At 38.7% G+C, this 25,406-nt stretch overlaps 2 long non-coding RNA genes across 2 annotated transcripts in view; both read right to left on the bottom strand.

Moving 5' to 3' along the window:
* Positions 1-276: 276 nt before the first annotated feature.
* LOC309671557 lies at positions 277-20,809 on the bottom strand. Its single transcript, XR_014269158.1, has 3 exons — positions 20,766-20,809; positions 10,908-11,019; positions 277-319 (listed from the first exon to the last, which is right to left on the bottom strand). It is a non-coding gene; the product is annotated as an uncharacterized lncRNA (long non-coding RNA).
* Positions 20,810-21,186: 377 nt separating this feature from the next.
* Positions 21,187-25,406, bottom strand: part of LOC309671616 — a 44,574-nt gene continuing 40,354 nt past the window's right edge. Inside the window, exons 3-5 of the long non-coding RNA XR_014269167.1 lie at positions 23,660-23,793; positions 22,251-22,443; positions 21,187-21,468 (exon numbers count right to left, since the gene is read on the bottom strand). This is a non-coding gene — a long non-coding RNA (uncharacterized lncRNA). The remainder of the gene's footprint in view (positions 21,469-22,250; positions 22,444-23,659; positions 23,794-25,406) is intronic.

Genomic DNA, 25,406 nt, shown 5'->3' with positions numbered 1-25,406 from the left:
AAGACAATGCTTAAGGCAATGATGCGAGGGTAAGGGCACATGGCATGTATCCTAGACAGAGCACAGGAGCAGCAGCAGAGCTCAGTTGGCTGAAGCTAACATGAAACAAGCTTTGGTGAGCCAAGGCACAGGTTACCTTACCATATCCTTGGAGAACATGGGAAGGCAGGATATGTGGGAGACATTGCTGTGTATGTCTGGTACAGATTGCCTCATCAAAAAGAAGAGGCAAATGAGGCCTTCTTCACACATCTGGAAAGAGCCTTGCATGCTTCCAACCTCAGCTCTTCTGCAGCTCTGTGACAGATGGAGACTCGTGCTGGCAAGAAAATGAAAAGATGATTTGACTCAAGGTCACAGGCAAACTAAGGGACAAGCAGGGCAAGGACTAAAAGAGCTCCCATCAAAAATTTGTTTGCACACCACTTCCTTGTAAAGTAATACTCTTCTTCCCCTTCGAAGAAAGAGAGATATTAACTCAGGAAGCACTTCTTTCCTCCCTCGCATGCATAAGGGATTTCTCAAACTAGACAAGAAAGAAGAGAGAGCACCAAATGACCAAATGTATTCTGTGAGCTAGGGACTGGGAAAAAAAAATGATGACCCCTAGGTATGGCAACTATGCAAACAGTTAAGAAATCAATAGCATGCTCTCTATTAACATATGTTCCCAGAATGGAAAGAGTAATTTTTTTTTTTATTTTTTTTTTTTTTTTACGTAATTCAGGTAGTTTTCTTTCTCTTTTAGGGACTGCAGCAATCATCACTGCAAAAAGTTTAACAGCTTTCAGACAAATTTTTTTGCCAGTCTCTTCATTGTCATACCCCATCACTCAAATCTGACCTTTAAATTGAGCCTACAAACCCACTCAAGCCATCATTCCAAATAGATGCTTTATCCTCAAGGGCTGAGTCAATACAAAACCAGAAAACCAAAGTATTCCTTAGAGGACCTATCTATTCTAGTAAGAAACATTTTAAATATGAATATCTCCTTCTAGGAAAAGCTAGAAGCATAATCAATTCTTACTAAAAGAAAAAATCCTAGGAGTCCACAGTTCCAGAAAGAAATCCTATCAACTGACACAACTGCACTATAGATGAAAATTTTAAATAACGGCAAAAACATTATCTGTCCATCAGAGCTACAGGATGACAAATGCCCATGCCACAAGTGAGATGCCTCTCAGCTGAAACCTAACTGCTTTAACAAGACATTCAGAATGCTTTACAAGCAGGACACCACTGCAGCAGAATGGCAACGCCATCTGCCACTGCAAATAGCCACTTTTCTTTCTGTTATCTACCAAAACAAGAGCCCTACGTATTCAGTCCAAGACGCATAAACGTGATGCGTAGTTATGAATGCTGTTTCCCCTAATCTAGCACATTTCTTCAAACTCCTCCCTGTGGAGCACCTCTACATAGAGTTGAAACTTGTTTTTTTTCTGCTTATCACTCAACGTAAAAAGGTATCAACCTCTCAGACATGAGCTGAGGTTTCTTGTACCTTGGTTCCAGTAACAGCACTGTAAACTTCAGTGCTGAGGGGCACGTTGCTTTGTTCTGTCTGGCCACACAGATTCCTGGTCCACGAGTAATAACAATACCAAACACACCCTGTACCAGATGAATTACTCAGCTACATCAGATAAAACAGTGCGTTAGCGTGAAACTTTGATGGTCAGAACATGTGAAGGTTTTCTTTTGCTAATATCTTCCAGTGTCTAGAATACTTCACTCAAATGTTATTCAGGCTACCTGAATTTAGTGCTAAAGGCCTGCAGAAGAATTTGGGCACCTAAGTACTAAACAGCACTTCTGAAGCAGGACGCTTATTTGCCATCCAACCCCATCGGCGCCTTGGGTTTTCACACTAAAATTACTTGGATCCACCTGTGGTTGTGTTCATAACACAAAGTTCTTGATTGACCTGAGCAGTAGCAGCTAACAGAAGCCAATACAGGCATTCTTCTGCCTGTTTGCGTAAGACAACTCTAGCATGCAAACTCTGAAAAAGGCACTGGTTTGAGAGCTACAGAAAACGCTACGTGCTTCAGTGGATGCACCTCACACTTCTCACCTCAAGGTCATGGTTCTCCTAGGAAGATTAAGTCTTTCCCACTGCTGTTTTGGACAGTATGAAAAAAAAAAACAGGTCACTGAATACACGTCAAGTGTGCATAACCACAAGAATCCTTTTCTGCTTTTCAATACTGGTTTTCTATTTTCGTGTGCAACGTGTTTCTGGCTGTTAGGGTCAACTGAACTGAATACAAACATTCAATAATGTGTAGCAAGAGGCTATTTTAACAGAAACTTTGCTTACACTGTGCTAAAGCCTATGTTCCAACTGTATTAACACAAAATAATTCCATAATTAATAGTTAATATGAACAGAGGTATAATTTTTACAAGATTTGTCTCTTTGAAGAAATATTTCAATGCTGATTTTGTATTTATTAAACTAAAAGCTTTTTTTTCCCTTATGTTTTATTCATAAAATCCCCTTTTGCTTTTTCAGTTTAAATAAAGAACTGTGATTATCTGTAAAACTGATTGCTTAAAGTAATTAATCATTTTCCTTATGAAATTTCCTGGGTAAATTAAGTATCTTATAATTGAAGGGTTTTCTCTTGTGGAAATGGAACACGCTGAGAGCCTAGACTGAGAAATAAAGGTACTGCCCAGACCCCTAGAGCTGTTGGTTTTTTTTTTTTTTTTTATTCTTTTACTAGAACTAATAGCTGTCTGACAGTCGTGCAATAAAGTATTGTTTTTAATTAATAGAAATATATTGATACCTTCTTAATAATACTAAGTTTATAAATTAGCCATTTATATTTTTTTAAATTAATCTAATAACAACATTACTTTTGTACTCAAAGTTTATATTCAGCATGTAGGCCAGTCATAAACATGGAGGATAAACTGGGGTTTGCTTACAGGTACCTCAGCAAATGTGGCTTGCTCAGAGTTACACCAATGTGCGTAACACAGGCTGGAACCACATCTAAACCTCCAGATTACAGGCAGTCATTTAACCCAAAGACTCCCCATTTTCTCCTGGGGCAAGGCCAATACTGTGCGGTATCATATAACCATGTGGAAGGAAAAAGGTAAGCCATCAGAAAACGCTAAGATGTTAAAGAGACAGGATGTACATATGTATATATGTGTGCTTAAGTATGCTAAAAAAATGCAAATACTGAGACTATTAAAATGAATAGGAGACCAAAACTTGCCTGCTCCTTGAGATCATTCACAGTATTCTCTCTGAGATTCTTACTGATAAGCAGTAGTGAGAAACGATAGACACTGAGAAACATGGAAATGGATAAGAAGATTTTGAAGACAATGGGAAGGAGTCAAAAGGTGGTGAGCAAGCAAGAAGATGAGGCAGTCACTTTACCCAACCCCCACTGGAATAAATGCTTGTAATGGTGATGGAACGGTTGTATTCAACTGCCATGGGACAGAAGAAGAAAACAAATTTCATGAAAGTTTAACAGGAGTACAATTAAACTAAGGGATTGTTTGTACTGATGTTTGATACTATTTCAACTCTACCGTAAGTGAAAAAAGAAGTCTTATTTTCTTATATTTGTTTCTTGGAGGGTTGACTGTGGCTCAGAGAATTTTCTCTGAGTGCATGTGCTGTTAAGCTCTTATTTACAGCGTCATCAAAAAAACAATAGCATGGTCATGAAACATTATATCTAACAGGTTCATCAGGAAAAACCTGCAATTAACATAATATTACTGATTTAGATTTTGAAGCCAAATTCTCAATTCCTGCCAAGCTACCCTACAGATAGCATGGGTAAAAAGAGCTTCAGACATTCACAGTGAACTCTGAGATAACGTTATAAATGTTCTAAGTACCAAGATGGCACCAACATCTGCATCCTTGGCCTATATGAGTTTCTACTACTCTGACATGAGTAACAGCCCATGAGGAACAGTCCAGTGTCCAAGAGGGAGAACAAAATATAATTATTAACTCCTGCACAGGCTACCGTAATCTATGTTTTTGTCTGCAAGGAGGTCTTTTGTCCAGATAGTCTGTGTAACAACTCAATATATAATGTAATATTTTTGCTCTGTGCAGGAAGCGTTATGACTGAAAATCAGTATCGTCAGAATCAAGGTAATTTCCAAGGCTAAGTAACATCAGAGTTGGGAAAAGCAGACAAATTAGAACAAGAACTAATTAAAACCCTTGTCGCAGCATCATTTGGGTTTTATGAGATTATTAAACAATTTAGAAAACTCATTTTTGTCGCTCAGTCTATGGTGCTTCCTTGGCCAGGGCCAGATGCAGAAACACAAGAATATTAAGCTACTGTATTGCCCCCTTTTCTGTGGTCCTGAATATAAGTAAAAACCACACAGGTGTTATGCAGTCACACTTAAGTGATTCAGCTCCCTCATCTCACAAAGACTCTAATGAGCCCAGGATTTCTCTGATAGTCCACATGTGGCCACCATTTTTAGGCGATGGACCAGACAAATCTTCCACAGACAGCCAAGCTAGGATTAAACAAATTAACATAACTGACTGCAGCATATCACAGCAATCTTCCTGGTATAGTATGTTCCTGCTCTCAAAACAGCTAATTATGTTAGGCAAAGCATAATGTTAATGAACCTGTACAGCTCCTACAACTTGAGAAAGCTGGAGAAAAGCTTCCTTTTCTCAAGCTAACAAAGGCAGCAAAAATAGCTGCGACTGCGACTACTCCATCTTGCTCTCTTCAGAGAGAGAAAAAAGAAAGCAAACTGTACATTACACAGCAACTGTATCCTGAATTTCAGCTTGCTTCCTCAGCAACTGTAACTCAGGTTTCTCCTCAGTCATAGCCTTATGCTCGAATTTCCCTATAGCAATAGAGTTTCTTTAACTGCCAAGGGTCTCTGAGGGTTCTGTCACCCAGCCTGGCGGGGCCGTGCGGGTTATTGAGGGACAAAACACGGGGAAGCTGCTGACACAACCCAAACTGCAGACGGGTGGTTTTAACTCGTAACCCACCACACCCCGAGCTCAAAGGACACAGGCAGCGTTCCCTCAGCCCTGGGAGGAGGCGGAGGCTTCCCGCCCTTACGGCCCCTCCCGCCGCCATTACGTGTACGTGACCAGCTCGCCCTCGGCAGCGGCCCCACAAGATGGCGCCCCGGGGGCGGGAAGCCGTCTGGTCGCGGTTCCTCAGTCCGTGAGGGAACTGAGGGAGCAAGGAGGCGACTGTGTCCGCCTGCACAGAACACACGAGTTCCCAGTACAAGTATCTCGAAAATAGGACTAGGAACTTACTTTTGCAGTATTATGGTCATATAATTTTCCTACAGGGAGAGGCATGGAGGCAGGCATTTAACAAATGTGTTGGACAATCTGCATCTTTAAGTGGTGGAGATTCCTCAAAAACTTAAGCAGCTACTAAAAATTTTAAAAGTGCTAAAGGGCTTTACTTTAATTATGTGCAGTACTCATCTGCATTTTTTGTTGTCCGTCCTGCAAAGAACTGTCAGCAGTTTTATTTCTTTAGGTGCAATATTGAAAGGTGTATTAAGGAGTCTAATTTCTAGTAACTGCAACGAGAATTGCATTCCTGTGGGTATTGCAGGTTTGGGTATATTTGTCTCAGTTCCCAAACTGCAAAACAGGGATAACGTACCTCGGTTTTACAGGAATTTTGAGAGTTTTTTAAATATTGGAGAGGTGCTCAGCTGAAGGCACACAAGTATGCATTATAGACAAGACTACTTGAAAAGGCATAAATGTAAAGCAAAAAAGGAACAAACTGTTACTGAAATAGCATGAGAAAAAACACGTAGCACTATATGATTTTTTCTTGATTATTCTAATGATAAAAAACCAGAAAACTTTTACTGTTAAAGCAAAAGCTGCTGAAAGTTTATACACAAGAGAAAAGGCCAGTCAAGATATTTTAACATGGGCTCAGCATTTTAAGATCTGCTCTTTTGTTCCGTTTGCATAATAGAGATAGATTTCCATAATTTAAATGGAGAAATAAGCAGAGGGGGTTACCATTTAATTTTACATTATGCCAATTTTTGATTCTTGGAGAGTTAAGTCTTTATTCATACTATAAGAATCAAAACAACTTTATTAAGTGTGTGCCATTATACAAGGCTGCATGCCAAAACTTGTAAAATGTCAATGTTGTGTTTTTCCTGGAATCTTATAATTAATTCATCATCAGAATAGCTTTGGGGCCTTATTCTGATCCATTTTCTAAACAGTGTTACCAGGAAATTATGTTCTGTGCTTCTGTTTATTTAAAGAATATCACTGCTGAATTTACAACAAGCAAACTAGTTAAGGGAAAGCCTTTGGGGGAATGTAGTAAATTAAAAATGAAAACACATTGAGAGGAATATGGAATTTACAACCAGAAAAATCTCATAAAGGAGTGTACATTTGGAGATTTATATAAATCAGATACAGCTTCTGTAAATACTTACAGCATAATAAATAAATTATTGCTGAACTCAAAGACTAGCAAGTTATGTTACCGTATCCTGCCTGACTACTCCATCCTGTTATAATGAGAGGCTCCTACGCAGTGATGGAGAGGATTTTGTTCGTTACTGCAATGAAGTAACATGAAAAGGCAGAAAGAGATTTACCTTCAGCTACTGACAAAGGGCCTGGCCCAAACACACTGAAGGTGATAATAATCTTTCCAAATATCTCAAGGGCTTTGATTCAGAGATACATTATATTTTAGTGCAAATTACTCTTAGCTTCTCGATGGCCAATTTCAGTCAACTTGCCTTCACTTACATTTGGGAAAAATATGTTTCCAAAGTGAATTCAACATTATGAGGAAAATGTATATGAAGACCATATGTATAAAAAGAAGTCAATAGGATTGCAGCAGATATAAGTCCTCGTCTTTCAGTAACGTTAGAAAGGTTATTTTAGCAATCTTCTTTAAATGGCAAAATTATGCATTCTGGATATTATCTTTGACTTCCAGTAGTAAAATTTCTATTTGGAAAGAAGCAAGATTGTAAGAAAAAGAGCATAAGTAACTAGGGGACAGAAATGTGGGTTTTTCTGTAATGTATTCTTGAGGAAGATTTAATTCTATGCATCAGCTTACAAGCTGCCCTCCTCCTAGTATCTAAAGAAAGACTAGATGCTTGCTTCTAGTTCCACAGTACTCTTGCAAAACTTGAGTTGTAGTTACAGTCAGGACTTCAGTGAAGATAGCACAGTAGACTGGTCAGCTGGAGGACAGTCAGTGCTTCAAAGGCATCGTGGATAAAAAGAACATAACTGATATGAGGAGAAAGACACAACAGGGCAGCAGTAGCTCACCAGTTACATACGATTTAAACGTTTGGATGTATCTCTCTCTTGCGTTGTAGCGATGTCTCTGAAGTGTGCTTCCTACAATTTCCCTCTCCTCCCTTCCACATGTCTTGTGACTTCAAGTGCACAGTGTGCTTCCCATTCTTTCCTTGCTCTGCTGAACTTAAGAAGCAACAAGAGAAAACCCTGTTGAGACTAAGGCAAATTGAAAGGATGTCAGTAGTCGCTTGAATCTTCTCACAGATCTTCAGCTGTGAAGAAAAGGAATGATCTGTGAAGCTCATTCAGATGACAGCCAGCAAGCGGCAGCCTCTAAGTTGACACCCTCATATATGCATTAAAAACTGAAGGAAAAGATTAACAGGGGAATGGGACTGGAAGCGCCACATTGCAAAAGCAGTAATGGGCAGTCTGTTGCAAGAGACCTTCTTAGAGAAGTGAGATGAGGCTTGCAGTGGTAACATAATGCCTCCAAGCTTTTCACTGGAAAGTTGCTGTTCCTGTAAACCATTTCGTGATTCTCAGTTGGAAAAAAAAAAAAAAAAATCACTGATTTTGCTAAATCATGTGTATTGTATTTCAGATGCAACGGTTCATTCTTCTCAATGGCATTTTTGTTCAGCTAATTCTTAGTTGTAAGCAGCAGGAAAAGTGCACACACACACAAAGACAAATTCAAGATAGCTATGGCCATCCATTGCTGTAGATCCCAACAAAGACCTGAAGAGCCACAAAGGTTGTTCTGCGTTTCCCTGGGACAAATTAGCCAAGGCCTTGTTACTGTTTTCAAGACAGAAACACCCCACCTTTCCCTCTTCTTTTTATCAGTGACAGGAAGAGTAACACTTTGACAATGTTCTCACATAAAATTCCATTTACTGGGATCGCTCAGGCCATCCTTAACATGTATGAAATTATTATTTAAAACAAGAAAACAATTTTTAGTAGGAAAGTTGCAGCCAGTCCTAAGTGGATAGCTTTAAAATATTATTCTTGGTAAGTTCCGTGGGCAAAATTGTGCCTTGTTTCTCACAGCTTCTGCTTGGAGTCTCTCAGGCTTCTGGTTGCTCCTTTCCTCGAGATGTTTTTGGCCCACGCATGGAGGGCACTGACAAATGCAGAACATGTTTCTGGCAAAGGAAAATTTTTTTGACAGTTGCTGACTTAAGGGTGACGGTGATGTCTGATTTATGACCTTTATCATCTTCTTTTATTTGGACACTTCTCATTGTTGAGGGATTTTTTTCTTTTTCTTCTTTCCCTCTACCTCCACATTTGACCTCACAGTCACTTTATGCAATCTTGGATGGCCTTCTGGCAGGCCACCAAAAATTACCTGTTTCTCACCAAACTGACAAAACACCCTACCAAAAGTCCAAGCAGTATCTTACGGACATTTTTATTTCCAGGGTACAAACTACTGGAACTAGAAGTTATTTACATCAACAAATCTTTCTGGGCCAAGTTCTGCAATGTTAAGCTCTCTTGATGCTACAAGGACTTTTTGAGTGTTTGTGGGATGTTCCAAACTGTTTGGAGATGGGACTATGTATTCATGAAAATGACAGGATTTACTATTGTATATTTTGGTTTATTCAGAAAATTTCAATAGTCTCTCTTTCTTATCGTTAGATAAGTACTGGAAATAATGTCATAGCTCAGCCACTTGCTACTGGTGTGATGAAGAAACTGTTGGACTATGCTAAGGAGTCACATTAGATTATCAGAACGGACCTTTCATAACTGAATATACAGGCTTCTTCAACCTCAACTAATTCCTGAATGTGAGAAAATGTTAGTGGAGATAATCCTCTTCTAGCTACCTTTACCATTAAAGGTGAAAGATCATTTGGAGACTGATGCCCAAAGAATTGTGTGTTAGTTTTCTTTTCAGTTCCACACCAATAGAACATAATCTATAAGCAAATTAACAAAAGCAAATAGCACCCTTGATGGGTATTTCATACTTAAGTAGAAAATGCTAGCCAGTTTTCCCCCAGTAAAGCATCTTAAGTCCTACAACAGATTTTCATTTTTATTGTTGCATTCTCTATTATAGGAATTCCGTGACCTTGTAATTTCAATTACTAAGCAGATAAACTAGAAGACAATAACCACACTGATCAGATACTTAAGTCTTTAAACAAGAAAAAATACAATTTGACCACATAAATACTTATATGCTGTAGTTTATGCATCTTAAAATGTGTGTATTTTAGGCTGCAGAATTACAGGTTTCAAGAAGGAACAGTACCAAGGAAAAGAAGAAAGACCAAGAACAAATTTTTGCCAGACAAGCTTTTTGGAAGAATAATGTAGCTAGCTAGCTGTCTATCAGTATGTACGTATAAGTGAAATAACAGTAGAGTCAGTAACTCTGCAAATACCTCAGATTCTAACTTGGTTGAAAAATGTCAAAATGATAAGGATATTGTAACATCCAGCTATTCTATTCATACTATTTGACAATATATGAAACTTCTAACATTGTACACTGTGGTTAGTTTAGGAGTAACATTGTCTCACAAATGTATCACAGAATTTGGTGGTTGTTTAATTTTGGAATGGTATAATTAAATGTTACTTCTACATTTGTATTTTCCATTTTGTTTATGTAAACAAATTTTCGGTGTCACTAGGTTGCACTACATATAATTTGAAATACACTTTTTAATATTAAACATCCTTATTGTAATACAATGCAATGTAATGAATGCTAGAGTACTGCACATTTGTACAAATACCTTATTGTACTGTCATGGAGAAGGACTGGAAAAAAAAAAACAATTTAATGAACAATCAAGAAATTAAACCAAAACCAAACAAAACAACAAAACCAGAGAACACAAGAGCAGCCTTTTCTTTGTTCTGACCATTACAGGATGGTCAACCTGCCTTTATCAGGATCTTCATATAATCAAGAGGCACAGAACACATACAAGAGGGACCAAAGACGAAACTTTGAAAGCAGTTAGTGGTTGAACTCCAGCATAGCTCCCAAGCTGTGCTGCTACTGCCCCACGTCACGGGTGGTGACTTGGGTCACAGCACTGACAACAGCAGCGTGTGGTCTCTAGCACTTTCCACAGCCTGGATACAGATCAGTGTTTTCCAGGAAGCACACCCTGAGAGCTGGTCACGTAATACAATCATAACTTAGCAACTGCATTTGAACTGCTTGAGAATTGTATGCAGTTCAATCTTACATGAGGAATTTTAGGTTTTCTGCATCCACAGGAGTTGATTGCGGCATGGACATCATCTTAATGGTCTAGAACACCAAAAGCCAGTGCTATAGGCTACAATATATACATTTCTTTCTGAGTCTTATCCTTCCTTCAAACACTTCTGGCTCTACCTGATAGTTGACTCAGAAATAAACATTATTTTCCAACATCAAACTATACTTTTATATACGAAAAACTGTTTAAGTTCTTGCTGTGGATTGCAACACCTGCTACTATAGCATTAAATGGATTGTGCCTTAAAAACTATTTGGCTCCTGCAGCAACTGGTTGAAGCTAATAGATTTTGGGTTGTGATTTAAGTGGAAAACTAATACACTTACCTTTTTTTTCTTTGGCCTGAAGAAAATATTTTCTTGATTCATTTTATTTCCATAGTGAAGTTGAGGACACAATGCCATTCTATCCATTGTCAGCTATTGGATCTAACTGGATCTAAGAAAAAGAACAGTGATAGAGGTAGAAAAAGAAAACAATAAGAAAATATATCTTTGAGGTACTAACTTAAAATTTTTCCTTCCACAAACTTTTACTAGTTTATTTCTCTTTGATCACTCTGAAAGCACTGCGTAAAACCCTCCATAAGATGGTAAGGCTTTTTATTGTGCTGCTAAAACTATTCTAAATTTTAGGGAAATGTTAGTGCACATTTAATTTTAAGCAAGACAAGAAATTCATGTAAGTCTTGTCATGTTAAAAGAGGGTATTTTAGAAAAGACTACTTTTGTAAAAAGTTATTTAGAATTTCCAGTATGACCCTGTGACCATAATATTTTCCAGGCATACAAGCAAAACCCTGTTCTGTAAAAAGACATTTCTATACAGCATTGATGAGAAAACTGCTGGGTACATTTCCACTGTCTGCACTTCAGAAAGCAAAAGAAAACTGAAATGGTTTCAGAAACATGCTTCAAGAATGAGCTGAACTCTGGAAATCAAGTTAGTCCTCAAGTTAAGAGGGTACCTGTTCTTTAAATCTGTACTTAGGAAGATCTTTTAATCCAGCATGTAGAACATGAGCTAAAAAAAAAATATATGGCAGCTAAGAAAATGCAATATAAAGCTAGAACTGGAGTTCTAGTTTTAGAGAATTCTAATTTAAATTTGATCAATTCTAAGATAAGAATTTCAACACTGAAGGAAAACATCCACTAAACAATGTAACAGATCATTGCATGGAATAATTTGTCTGAAAACTTTAACAGTGTTTTTTTGGGTTGGCTTGTTTGTTCATTTGGTTTTTGCTGTTTGGTTCTGGTGTTTTTTTTTTTTTTAATAAAATTATTGAAACGCATGGCAAAATTACTTCTAGGCATCTGGCAGTGCACCATATAGAAAAACCGTATGGTCAGACTGAAAAACAGCGTGGGATGTTTTCACGCCATATCCAGTTCTGATACGGGACTCAATAACAGGGTGTTGAACACAAAGTTACCCATTCAGTTAAGTACATATTTATAAGCAGAGAATTGGGATTCACAGGTTAGAAAACTGAGCCAGGAAAAGCGTAAGCCTTCTAATTAAACAGGACAAAAAGGGGGCTAGATTTGAAAGTGTATTTTGTTGTGAAATCCTCAGTCCTTAACTTTGAGGCGCTTCTAGTGCTTTCTTCTTTTCCAGGTTCAAAACCTTGCTGGGCATGAGGGATTTCTTAAAATCCAGACATATAAGGAGCAGGAATATATATATATATTCAATATATTAAAAGTATGCTGTAAATATGAGTTCTTCTAAGGACACAGAAACTTTTTATGGAAACTATCAGACTTAAAACCTGTTGTGATTCCAGCGAAATACCTGAGCAAAGTAAGAGAAAATAAATGGTGTTTTATGTGCTCCTTAAAATTATTGTTTAAATCTAGTAGTGGCTTTAGGTAAAAAAGTTTTTAGGTAAAATTAGCTGCTAATCTTTTGGAAATACATCTTTTTAAAATCCACTGTGAACTATTTGTTTAAGTACATATTATAAATAATTGTAAAGGACTTCTAGATTCCCCGAGATGTAAAGCAATATAGGAAACCAAAAATATTATTGATGTGAATGATGTAACATCCCCAAATATAGTAATATTGTAAAAACAACAGATGCTTTCTCCATAAATAGTGTAGAGGCTAAAAATATAAGTTGTCAAATAAAATGGATATTTTTCTCTTAGTCATATACGGCATTTTCAGTCAATTACAACTGAAAATCAATGAAATTCTAACAAATGATTTATTTACTTGCTGTAAGTACATGCTTTTTCTTCCTGTGTAATATGTCACTCTTCTCCTAAGTATACTGTTATTTTGTGATAAATATTTTTGTGAAACACCTCATATAATGCTAACAAAACTGTAGTTTTAGAAAGCACCACCACAAAATTTCTCGACTTTAAGTCTATGCATAAAAATGAATTATTTCCTGAAAATATTCTGTATTGCAGATACCCATTTTGCATTTTATCAATTTATATAACATACCTGTTGCAATGAAAAGGAGAAACAATTTAGTGTATATTTCTTAGGTATCAGTTAAATTTTATGCAAGCCTATCAGAAAAGCCACGCAGAATTTCATCCATGATCATGACCCCATTTGATTAATCAGACACCTTCATTGACAAATCAGCTCTTAATTTTTAACCTCTAGCTGTAATTACTGGCATTTGGCTAGTGCCAACACTAATAATATCTAAACCATGAAGATTTTTCTTTGGCACAATTTAGAATTCAGAAAAGCATGGCAAATGATAAATCATTAAAACTGAAAAACAAAAGCAAACGCTTACCAGACATTATTGAAACATTCTGAAGCTGCTTCTTAGCCATAAATTGTGTAAAATCTACAATCTATTTTGAACTGCCCAAAATTGTATTTGTTTTTACCGTGGTTCACACAGTTATGTGAATCCCACACATCTGAACAGATTTTCTTTGCTGAACTTGCAAATTTTAAATGATCGAGTTTGAAGGATACTTACCATTTTTCACTCCAGCATACACGCCTTTATTAACCAGGAGCCCGGGGGCTTCACACTCTTACAAGAAAAGATGTGACATACAGAACTAAACATTATCAGTTAAAGGATAAATGCATGCACAATATCCAGAGGCTGATGTTAACTTTCAAACTCAAAAAATTTGTACTGCAAATTGAATGCTACCTTGTTAATTTATGCTTTTGTCCTGTATGCTTTATGCTTTTGTCCTGTACACAATGCAGTTCTCAAATATAGCTGTGTAAACCCAGCACATAAAACTTTTCAGGTTTGTAATCTGTAATTACCCGCACTGTAATTGGCAGCAGTATAAGATGTGTAGCATCCCTTACTAGCCTGTACATGTTTTTCCTGTTACAAGTAGTACAGTGTCCCTGTAGGTTGCTACTCTCTTATACCGAGATAGGAGAAACCGAAGAAAAACATAAGTCAGAAGTTAGGAGAGTAGTTTAAGCCTTGAGCTACCTGATTTTGAGACCTGATACGAGTGCATGTGTTCTATGTATGATTATCAATGAATCACTAAATTGCAAGAATATTAAATCTACTAAAATCAAATATCTGACCATTCTGCACAGCAGCTGCGTTTGCTGGAAAAGCTTACTGGTTCCTGCAGCAAGCATGCGTAGATTGCTAATGATAGGATAATTTTGGGGTAGAGTAGGTGACTCTCACAGAGCTGAGCTCAATCCTCTCCTAGTGCAGACGACAACCAATATGAGACTTGAGAACAGCAATATACTCATTTGATATTGACAGTCTTAATGCTTACTGCTCTTTTGCCGGTCTACTTGGGATTTGAGAGTCGTGGCTATTCAAGATGTTACTACACCGTTCAGGAAATTCTGGTCTTAAGCTCGCTCAAGAGATCACAGCCTGGTTGGACTGGTTGTTCATATGAACTTCTTCAAAGATGTCAGCACCATCTTCATCTTCAGCCCTGGCCACGTGTTGTCTGCTTTAGCTCAGTTTGGGTCCCGAGCTGACCATGTCTCCAGTCCTGGAGTGATGCTGCATTGCTGTTGCAGTGCACAATGTTGGGGCAGTGATGGGAGCAACGTTCTGGTGGAGGGCAAATCTAGCGTAGAAGTCTGCTGTGGGGCACAACTACTCAACTCGAGGGGTTTGGGCCAAATCAGGATTGAAGTGGTTTATCTATTTTGTAAGGCTGGGTGACTAACTGGCAATCACTGAACTACACACCGAGGATCAGTATCAGGAATACAACAGATAAACCACAATATCGGATGTGTAAAAAAAAAAATTAAAATCGATAAACAGCTACAAATGTCTAAACCCACTTCTATAATCCCGAAATGTTCTAGTTACACACACACATGCATTTACAAGGCAATGTGTGCAATCTCCTCGCTTGCAAGCCATGTGGGTTACAGGCACACCTACCAACTTCTGGGAGTGCTCATTCCCCCACTGGCACACCCCTCCTGCTGGAGGCGTGGGTGCTCCAGCTTTGTGTGTAGTTGTGCTGCCCCCCTGAGGTCTGCTAGCTGTGCCCTGCTGAAAAAGCACCCCTTGAATGCTTCTGATACCTTGGTCCCTGTTATTTCACCCTGGGCTGTCAGTCTGTCTGCTGGCTGCAGGCTCCTCCTGGGGGCCGGTGGGGCGGCTGCTCTCAGGCCAGCTCAGATCAGCTGCTGTAATCCACGCCATGTTACGTGAGAGGAGGCTGCGCAGACTTCCCCTCAGAGGTCCAATGCAACTATCCAGCTGTAAGAGTATGGATTTCTACAGAAGACATCCAGAAATCAAAACCTCTGCACGTAGGGCATGGGGTGAGACGGGAGAAAAGGCCTGTGGGTTGCTGTAGGAAATCCAATTAAAGAACAGAAGTAGCAAAATTTCTGACAGCTCAGAGTCATATTTCACATATTTTGGAAAAAAGTTGCATCGGTAACATGAATTTATACTCTACCAGTGCTTTGCATTTTGAGGTTGTATTACTTGCTGTATTAAAATTAGCGTGCTAAAATTGAAGTGTCTTAGAGAACCGCTCTAGCTGCTCTTTTAAGAGCAGCCAAACTGAGTTCTGGTCTACTACAGCTCAGGTTAGCACGTTAACTGCTAGAACATCCTTTCTGTTTGTCTGACTATATATCAGTTTTTCTTTATGGCGGGATAACAAGTCTGATTTTACCGTATCAAATGAGACATAATATTTTTTTAGAATCTGTCCTCCAAATATCTGGGTTTAGATCATGACGTGAAGGATCAATATTCTTTGTTTTCCTGATGATCCAATTGCTACATAATGCATGAGTCACTGAAGATGTTCTATTAAGTTTTTATTAAGTAAGTGCCCCAAGGCCAAGAATACAGATCAGATCTTTGGAGATTTTGGTAACCGTGTTCATGATACAAATACAGTTTAATAAAGCTCATTTTAATTGATATATTTTCTCTGTAATTATTCCCTCTAGTCATAGGACAGGCAGTTTCATCTCAGATAGTGTCACACACCGGTATTAAAATAAAGTATTTTACCAACTACATAAATTAATTAGTAGCAACAAAGGCTACAGCCTAGCTGAAGTAAATGGCATTAGGTATAATTAAGAGTAAACAAAGCTCGTCCCTAAATTCTACGAGGCTATGTACAGTCGGATTACAGCAACTCTATTGGGCAGTAACCTATTTGCCTAGTAATTGTGACTCATACAAGCAATATACCTACACTGATTAATTTTTACTTACAGACCCTGTGGTAGCTTAATTAAATGATCTGTTCTAAATAATGACAGCCTTTTAAAAGTAGCCCTGCAGGAACTGAACTGTTGCCTCGAAAGGCATAAGCCAAACAGAATATAGTGGAGGTGAACCATAGAAAATCCTTTTGAAAACATATTTATACAGAGAGTACAAAGAAACTCATTTTAGCTTTTAAAATGCCATGCTATTAAGTATTTGACTGTATTGTTTACTGATACACTGTCCTTTGCAGTAAAAGAACTACTGAAACATAAAATTCAAATAAAATATGCTTGGGATGTAGCATTGCAATATCCTGCTAAATAACCCAGTTTGCAACTGGTGAATTCATAAGGGAACTAGTTTCAAACAAGTTACCCAGACCCATCTCTCCACCAGCCTTTGTGCCTCCTTTGCAAGGTCACTGCAAATTACTCATTCCTATCGGTCTGCAAAACTGTGAACACTCAAGCCTATGAACTGCACTACAGCTTCTCTCTCTAACATTCGGCCTCCAGAACTTAGGGATGCTTGGTTGGCAAATAAGATTTGAACGCTACTTTAATTCGTCAAAATTGCACAGAAATACCTTGCTAAAGACAAAACATATTCTGGTAGAGTGTTTAGGTAATAGGAAAGAGAGTAAAGCCAAAAATTCTGACACCTCATCTGAGACCATCATTGTTAAAAAAAAAAAAAAAAAATCAAAAGAAGGATAAAGTTTTGTAAATTTTTCTTTAGTGCTAAAGAAATAGAATAAAAAAAATATATACTTAACCAAAAGGAAAAGGCAGCTCTTTAGACAATGACGAATTCAGGTGAATGAATTAGTGGTCAACAACAGAAGTATGCCATGTCCAGAACATACGTGAGAGATAACAAATGGGTTTCTTTTTGTTATTTCTGTAGTCTGCGAGGGTGATAACAAGGATAACCGAAAGTCCAAAGCAGCCCTTCACACTACATAAAATACTTCAATAGGTTGTCGGGAATTAGATTCTGTTACTGACGCATCCCTCGATCATAATGAAAAGTATTTTCCAGATGACTTGTCTGGTATGAGAAGACGAGACCAATCCTGCCGAGGGTTACTGAAGTCTCGTGTGGGCCCACCTGAACACGCAAGGACCTGCTTTGGGCTTATTTCTCCGGCAATGTGGAGTCACTGTGACATAATATGGGGTAGACCAGATATAGAGGCAAGGGCATGTACTTCATGCCATCCATACTTCATCCATCCATAGCTTGATTCTTATGATTTATGTGGGTGAAATAAATTTCACCTTTATTCAATAAAATTCATATTCCACTTGAAAATCTCGTCTCTTTCAGTTTCTCAGTGACAGCTGTCAGAATCCATCAACATTCAGCACAAGAATATAAAGCTAATAGGCTTCTTGTAATATCAAAACTAAACGGACTGCTGAAACTCAAAATGAAATACTATTACTGAAAAGATTCTTTTATCTGGTGCTTTGTGCAGTGGGGGAAAATGATTTTAATCTTGTCTCCTTTAAATGTTGGATTGTAAATGAATGCTGACAAGATTAAATAAATGTACTTTTGACTTGAGTCCCTGCCAGCATTTTTTTTAAAAAACAGCTGAACATACACTACTTGATATTCTGCAAGTGTGGGTTCATAACCTGGCACTCTTGGTAGAACACAGGAGAGGGACAAGAGCTAGGTTTTTTTAAGTGCCTCAAAATGATGTGATTCTTCTTTCCGCCCCTGTAACACTAATGAATTTGAGCTTCTGCTCTGCACCAGCTCAATCCACGTGAAGGAGACTCCCCACAGCACGGAGTCTAGTGGTAAGGATGGTGAGAGAGGAGCGATAGGACTTCCATAGTACTTTAAATAAGTAGGCCAAGAGTCGTCATCCTGGAAAGGAGACGATTGAGGGATCGACTGAGGGACACAGCAGATCTGTAAAATCACAACTGATAAGAAGAGGTGAATATGGCCAGGTATTTACTCTCCTGGGAAAAACAAGACCTCAGTAGCTCTAAGAGATTTTTGCACGTGATGCAGTTTTCATAATACACAACATCTTTCTACGCACATCTTATGAACCGTCACAGTTACTGGAAATGAAAGTTGTTCTGTCCCATTTACATCTCAAGAAACAAAAAAGGAGGTCGCTGCTTTTGCCAGTGCAACCAGAAAGACCCATCAGATGGCTAAGATTAAGCACCACTGACCATCTGCTATTTCAGACACAAGAAATATGAACCATTAAATTTATTTTGGGAAGGAAAAGCCTATTTGTGAGGTGACGTGCAAGTACCCACGTCTCCCTTGCAAGCTTACAGGATATGTAGACTAAAGGCCCTAATCTAAAATGAGCTTATAGAGATAACGCTGAGCATCACCTGCCCTTATTTGTCAGCATCTGGCTAAACATGGAAAGTTTGGTGCTTTCTTCAGCCACTTGCAGCTGAAGACTTCTACTGCCCAATGAGTGCTTAATATCACTAAATTGTTATCTAAAAGATAGACCATCATAGACCACGATTCTGTATGAAAACTCTTGCACCAGACATAGTCCTCTTAAAAATCTCAAATGTAGAAAAGCCTAATGAAGGTATCATTTCAAAATTGTTGAATATAGGAGCTAATACTGGAGACAGCAGTATGACAAATGATGATGAAACATTTAAAATCTGAAGGTTTATTCCTCCAGTAGCTGAGATATTATTGATGCCTCTGTGAGCACACCTAATATAATACCATGTGAGCTAAAACAGATTAATTCAAATAATTTTTAGCTAGACCTTCCTATATTACAAGATATTTAGCTTCACCAAATGGGGAAAATATTGAGTATAGGAAGTAGCAGAACTTACCTAACTAACTGTGTAGGCAGAAATTGATTTGTACTCTAAACGCTTAAATGTTTTGGCTTTTTTTTTTCCCACTAGGCTACAACAGTTGTGGTTATTCTAATTTTCTATCTGAAGTCTCTATTTGACACTTACCTTATTTTTTGTTTTTCTCCTCTTTCAGATTACTAGCTATTCACTGAAGTGTCATAAAATACTTGTTCAAACCTAGCTCTCCTCCTCCCGCCTCCTCTCTTTTAATTTTATTAATACATAACTAATTTGGACTTTCAGATTTCCTACTGTTATTTCAGAGATGATATGAGAGTGATTAACTCCTACTCTGAACCCATATGAGTGGTAGAAACCGTGATGTCATCTAATTTCCACCTGAGACAAACCACAGTGTCATCTCATTTCCACCTGTGAGAGTCTTCAGAGAAAAAGAGAAGTGGTGTATATCCAAATAATGAAAAGCAAATTAATTAAAGAACTAGATACTTAAAGTGGCATTTTCTCTTCTGGCAACTAACATTTTAGGGTGATGTGAAAAATAAATAACATAAACCAAAGCCCACTTATTACAGAGATACTGAATTTTCTCCATCCAATCACATTAATATGCTAAAATGAGGAGGTGTGAAAATTGGGGAACAGGTACTAGAAAGCCTTCTGTACCATTACTCATGACGTGAGCTCCCACAAAGGGCATGTTTTGTCCTCTGGGGAAAAAAGGGTAAATATCAGAATGAACATTTCTGTAAGGACGTTAGAAACAACAGACACTATCCAGCTACTACTGCAACTATTTTCCTGTTTTCCCCAGCTTCAGAAGCAATGCACACCATTTAAACTTCAGTGACAACGCTCTGTTGGCTTTCGTGATGCAATTTCTTTGGTCTCACGTTAGACGAAATTTATATTATGTAGTCTCAGCCTGAATTCAGTGTTAGCTGAGTACACTAGTCTGAGGGAATTTCATCTGAGACATCAGCATCTTCACACATCTAAAACTAAATGAAGTTATTCCTGTTAGTCAAAGATAATTCCTTTTATAGAACAAGCTTGCTGAGAAACATGTCCCTTGTTATATATTAATGCCACTCAAAGACACACACAAAAAAGTCAACAGACTTCTCACTTTTACCAGTTTTCTATCAGTTTCCTTATTTGGAATAACTGCTGCTCATTCAATAAATTGAAGATAAGAAGAAAATCAAGCATAATAGGAATAATGACTAATTCCTTATTTATGTTTAAGGTCTGGAACGTTTTTGTGAGTGTTCTACAGAGCTGAACACGAAGTTAGAAAGATCTCCTCTGTAATTGAGGCTGTTTCAGTGAAATAAGTCTGCTGCGAGTCAAGGGGACAATGGTCACATTTCTTCTGCACCCCCGTCAGAGACCAACACAGGTACCGACTGGCGAAGGAACCAGTTATAAACACTAAAGCAAAGCCAGAAGGAAACATTTCTGACAGGTCCAAAAAAAAGAAAAATTTTGTGCCATTTTAGATTTTATCTGATAATCATATCATCTTTCCTTTTTCATGTGTACAGAAAACAAATAATGTCCAATTAGAAATAATTTAGAAAGTATTGTTTAATTGGGACAGCAACTACTACTAACACAGCAATGTTGATACAGCGTTGCTTTCAAGTGGCACTCACCATCACTAGTGACTAGGGTGTGAGTGTGGGGACCGTATCCTTTCCGACCCTCATCAGCCAAGGTCTCTGCTGAAAAAACAGTATCCAGCTCACACCAAAAATGAGAAGACCTTTAGTCTGAAAACCACGTGCATGTTTTACCGCTTCTGTTGCAACAAAGCTGCGCGTATCGTAAAGACGTGGCTCTTCACTGTCCAGTGGCCAAGCCATTCCGTGATTTAGAAATCCGGCAACCAGATGAAGTCTGCCAACAATATATTCTTAACTACGTCACGCTCCCTGGATGCCAGGCAAAAGGGGAAAAGGGAAACAGCTGTTTACCAGCTTTGCTATAGGAGTAACATCTCATTTACGCCCCAAAGTTAGCCACTTCAGTTGCCAACAATAATTAAGGTATGGGTGGGAATGAAATACGGAGCCTGGGACGATTAACAGGTCCAGACAACAAATGATCAGCCCTTAAAAGCCCTCTCACAGGCCCAGTCACCCATCCTCTGTTCCACATTGCTGGTCCCTGGCAGGACAGGGCTAATGAAACAGGCTTCACCAGTCAGAGTTGGAGACAGCGTAATACGGAGGCAAAAGATGAACGGAGCAAAATGGAGTAGTGCCTCATCTTGCTGAGACTGTTGAGGTGGATTGTTGAGATGATCAAGGGTCTTTGCTGCTCCCTCCTCGCACCCTGGCGATCATCTGCTTCTGCCTGCATTACAAAAAAAACCCTAACCATTAGGTTAAGGATGTAGGAAAAAAACCCAATAAATCACAAGTTTCATATAGGTTTGCAACATTTCCCTTGAAACTGTTTAAAAATCTAAAGATGGTATTGTTTGTCTGTCCTCAAATATAAGCATATAAAATGAATAATTACTATGAAGTCTGCAGACAGCCCTCTAAAGAGCAGAGCTTTACCCTTGCGTTCTATGTTTTAATTTTCAGCATTTCTGTCAAAACAAAACAGTTTTCTTTCTCATTCCGTTTGTTTCTTTGCTATTGGAAAGATTTACATTTACCTTTCCCACGGTGAAGGTCACAAAATGATGGATTAAGCATTAAAAATAACCAGAAAGCATAGCTGAAAGACAGAAAACATACTGAAATAATGGATCATTTTGTGATGATGTTTGAAGATGAACATTTTGTATTCATGATGGGTATTTCTTAAAAAGTAAATTCAAAGTCACATCATTACACACAAAAGATAATAGTTTAAAGAAATTTGTTATACTTTGGTTAATTCACTAGATATTTATAATTCCAGGCAAAATCAATTTTTAAATATAAGTTTAATGTGCTTGCTAGTCTTAGTCTCATATCTCAGTAATGCAGTGGTTTTAAACTGGAACAGACTTAGACTATGAACAATGGGGGAAAAAATGACACTGGATACAAAGATGTGGGCCAGTGCACAACACCAGGTACCAGTCTGGGAATGTCACATGCGGGTACGTATGTGCCATGGTTCTACCTCCTGACCTAAAGTACCTGATCAAACAGAGGTGCAGAAGTATATATTTGGCCTTGCCCAGCTGCAGGAGAAACACTACCGGTCTACCAAATGGCCCAATTCTGTCTTGCAATGCCATTTTTCCATCCAGTGTTGGAACTGCTTTTGGAGGCAGAGGGCTCCGTGGGAGCTTTGCTTTCCATATTTCACTTCAAAGACTTGTACTTCTCCCTTTGAATGCAACAGTGGTTATGTGGAAAAAAAAAAAAAGAAAAAAGAAAAAAAGAAAAAATAGTCAAAGATATATATTTCATGGTATTTCCAAGTTAACTTGAAAACAAGGAACACTCAATTAGGCCATTATTCTCTCAATCATATTCAGCTTGTGCAGGATCAGCTTATTCAATCAGCGAGGTAGAACAAATGAATCACGTTTAGAGAGAAGACAGAAGGAAAGCAGCTTACATTTTGGGTGATTATTGAAAGGCTAGGAAGGGTCTGATTTTTCAGAAGATTGGCAATCAGTACCTTCCTTTAAAGCATCAGATTTTCAGGATCTGGAGTTAGGCACATCTGTGCGTAACACAAATTTCAGATCTCACTTGTCCCCTCCTATACACGCTCCCTATTTTAACTGTGCTTTTCACGCTCTGCTGGGTTGAACTAACTATTCCTTGTAATGCAAGCAAAGATGAGGATGCTGGTAAGGTGCTGTCTGGGACTTGAGCGTGCCGGACACACCAGAGTGTCACGAATACCTCGTCCGTGGCAGATATCATCAGCAGACAACAGCAGCCCCTCCCCAAGAACACGGTGTCATGGTGGTGGCCTGCTGCTGGAACAGTTGTTGGCACAGTCACCTCAAACAGCTGCCTCACCAAAACACCGCTGGAGAACGCGACACAAAGGCAGGTCGTAGGGAAGGGAGCCATAGTAGCAACAGTAACCAAATCATTTTTCACTGTTGCTAAAATAGCTCAGAAATGAAGGGGTAGGGCAGCACAGGGAGCGACGGGAGGCAGAAGCTGGTGTTTGCCCTTCGGGTAGCCAGCAGTGCTGATACGGCACGGCCAGCCACGCAGCGCTCTGCATAGCGTGAAGCTAATAAGAGGTGGTGGTGGCAAAGGTGGCGGAGGAGATTGCTCATAGCTCCATAGACAGGGGCTGAAGGGCTTTCTGTTGGGGGCCAGTTTCTTAAAGCGAGTTGGCTAATGCATAGGGAAACACGATTCTGAACTCCCTTTCAGACAAAGAATGTGCGAAATGATATTTAACTGTTAGCAGTCACCCCACCATAGATCTTTTATCGCATCACTAGTGTTTCAGTTTAACAAAACTATACGGCATGCATATGTAACTAAGCGTGCTTTCAGCGCTTCGTAACCCCCCCCCCCACCCGCCACCTATATATCACTTCAACGATACATCCTCCCAATAAACAAATAACCTGTAAAAAGTATCCTGTTTTCCCATTTATTCTTCCAGGGGGTTTGGTCTTTCTTCCTGACAATACCCTTGCACAGCTGGAGCCCATTAAATTTAACAGCAGCACAGCCGCTTGCAGAGGCCTTAGAACTCCTCCTGCAATAAAAGAAATTTTAAAAAAAATAAAATTAAAAAGACATAAAAGCAATTGGCTTCCACATAATGAGATTATAATGTGAAATGATGAAAAGATGAATAAAACCACTTATTTTTACTTCTCTGGAATTAGCCAATGTTCATTCATGAATATTTGAAAGTGATGTGATCCATCCACACCCCTGTATGTAAAAAGCTTCATTTCCCTCCCCTCTCGCATCTAATGTTTGTGCTCCCAGGCATCCCATGAATGCTTTTGTTCCATTAATTTGAGATAAAATGGGGTGGGCAGCTTTTTAGCACCTAGGAGGACTAACTAAATGCTAAATGTATTAGGCTGTCACATACCCAAATTCAGCATTCACCATTGAAGACTGAGTAAGGAGTCCCAAGAGAAGAGAGAGGTTGTTTTACCCGATATTCAAATAATCTATTAGTTACTTTGCTTATTTTTCTCTAATCCTACTATTAGCGCTGAAAACAGATTTTAAAAGTAATGAGGCACTTCTTGAATTTCTTTTTATAAGGAAGACTTCGGGCCAGGAAAATTTGATAAGCAATGGGTCTTCTGGGGACCTACTATTAGTTTGTAAATTCTTCAAAGTTTACCCTGGTGGGATCCTTGAGTTGTCAGAACCTTTGAGGTAGAACATCTTTTGGAAGGAGATGTGCCAAAAGGCTTCAAAATTCTAAAACTGGTTGCTGTTGTTTTTTCAAATTACAGAAAGAAGTAATCAGAAAGATGATCAACCCAGGCTCTTTAAAAACTGAAAAACTCAAAATCTGATAGACAGGAGACTACTAAAGAGAACTGAACACAAACCTCTCCCTACCAATCATTTCCTTGTAAAGTAGGACATGTTTTCTGCTTTACTAAATAATTTTCAGAGGCGTTCTGAACAGAGCAAACTCTGCACAACTTTCTCTACATGTCTAGAAGTGTCATTCCTTCTACCCATCTTCTGTCAGGTTTGGCTGTGGGACTGCAGCCTCAGTCGTTCAACAGCGTGCAGTCATCCCTACTTGCCACCTCTCTCTCCCAGTTTTTCTCACTGACTCCAGTGAACTCTTACCGTATTTTCCAGTCAGAACATCTTCAGCTGCTCTCAGGAAAGTATCAGCCTGATTCTGTTGCAGTTGTTCCCCATATACCAAATCACAGAAACACACAACACCTGCACAGTAAGTTGTGAAAAGACAAATCCCAACAGTTCTGCTGGTCATCCCACACAGTTCCTCCTCTCTTTCACTGTGTGCTGACCATAGGCATCCAGCAAACGATCAGAGTTGGGGAGGTTCAGCCTCGCGAAGGTTCGAAACAGCTGGTGCAGCTCTTTGAACATCACTTATTACGATGAACGTTAAAAGGAGGATGGTTGCAATTTTGAAAAGATGAAAATGCAACTGAATCATAATACGTGAATATTCTGCAGAATGCATCTTACAGTACTAAGCCAGAGCTGAAGAAACTAAATTTTGACCAGGCATACAGAGAAACTGGGGGTAAACAGGTTATTTCGTTTTCTGCTTTTTACTTCCTGTGGAGTCAACAGGTTTATAGCATTTCTGGTGTTATTTACTAAAGCCACACGAGATACGTCAGAACGCCCTCA

This window comes from Vanellus vanellus (genome assembly GCF_965231255.1).
Source record: "Vanellus vanellus genome assembly, chromosome: 4".
Lineage (NCBI taxonomy): Eukaryota > Metazoa > Chordata > Aves > Charadriiformes > Charadriidae > Vanellus > Vanellus vanellus.
The sequence above is the reverse complement of the archived record's forward strand: the minus strand, read 5'-3'. Positions and strand labels throughout refer to the sequence as shown.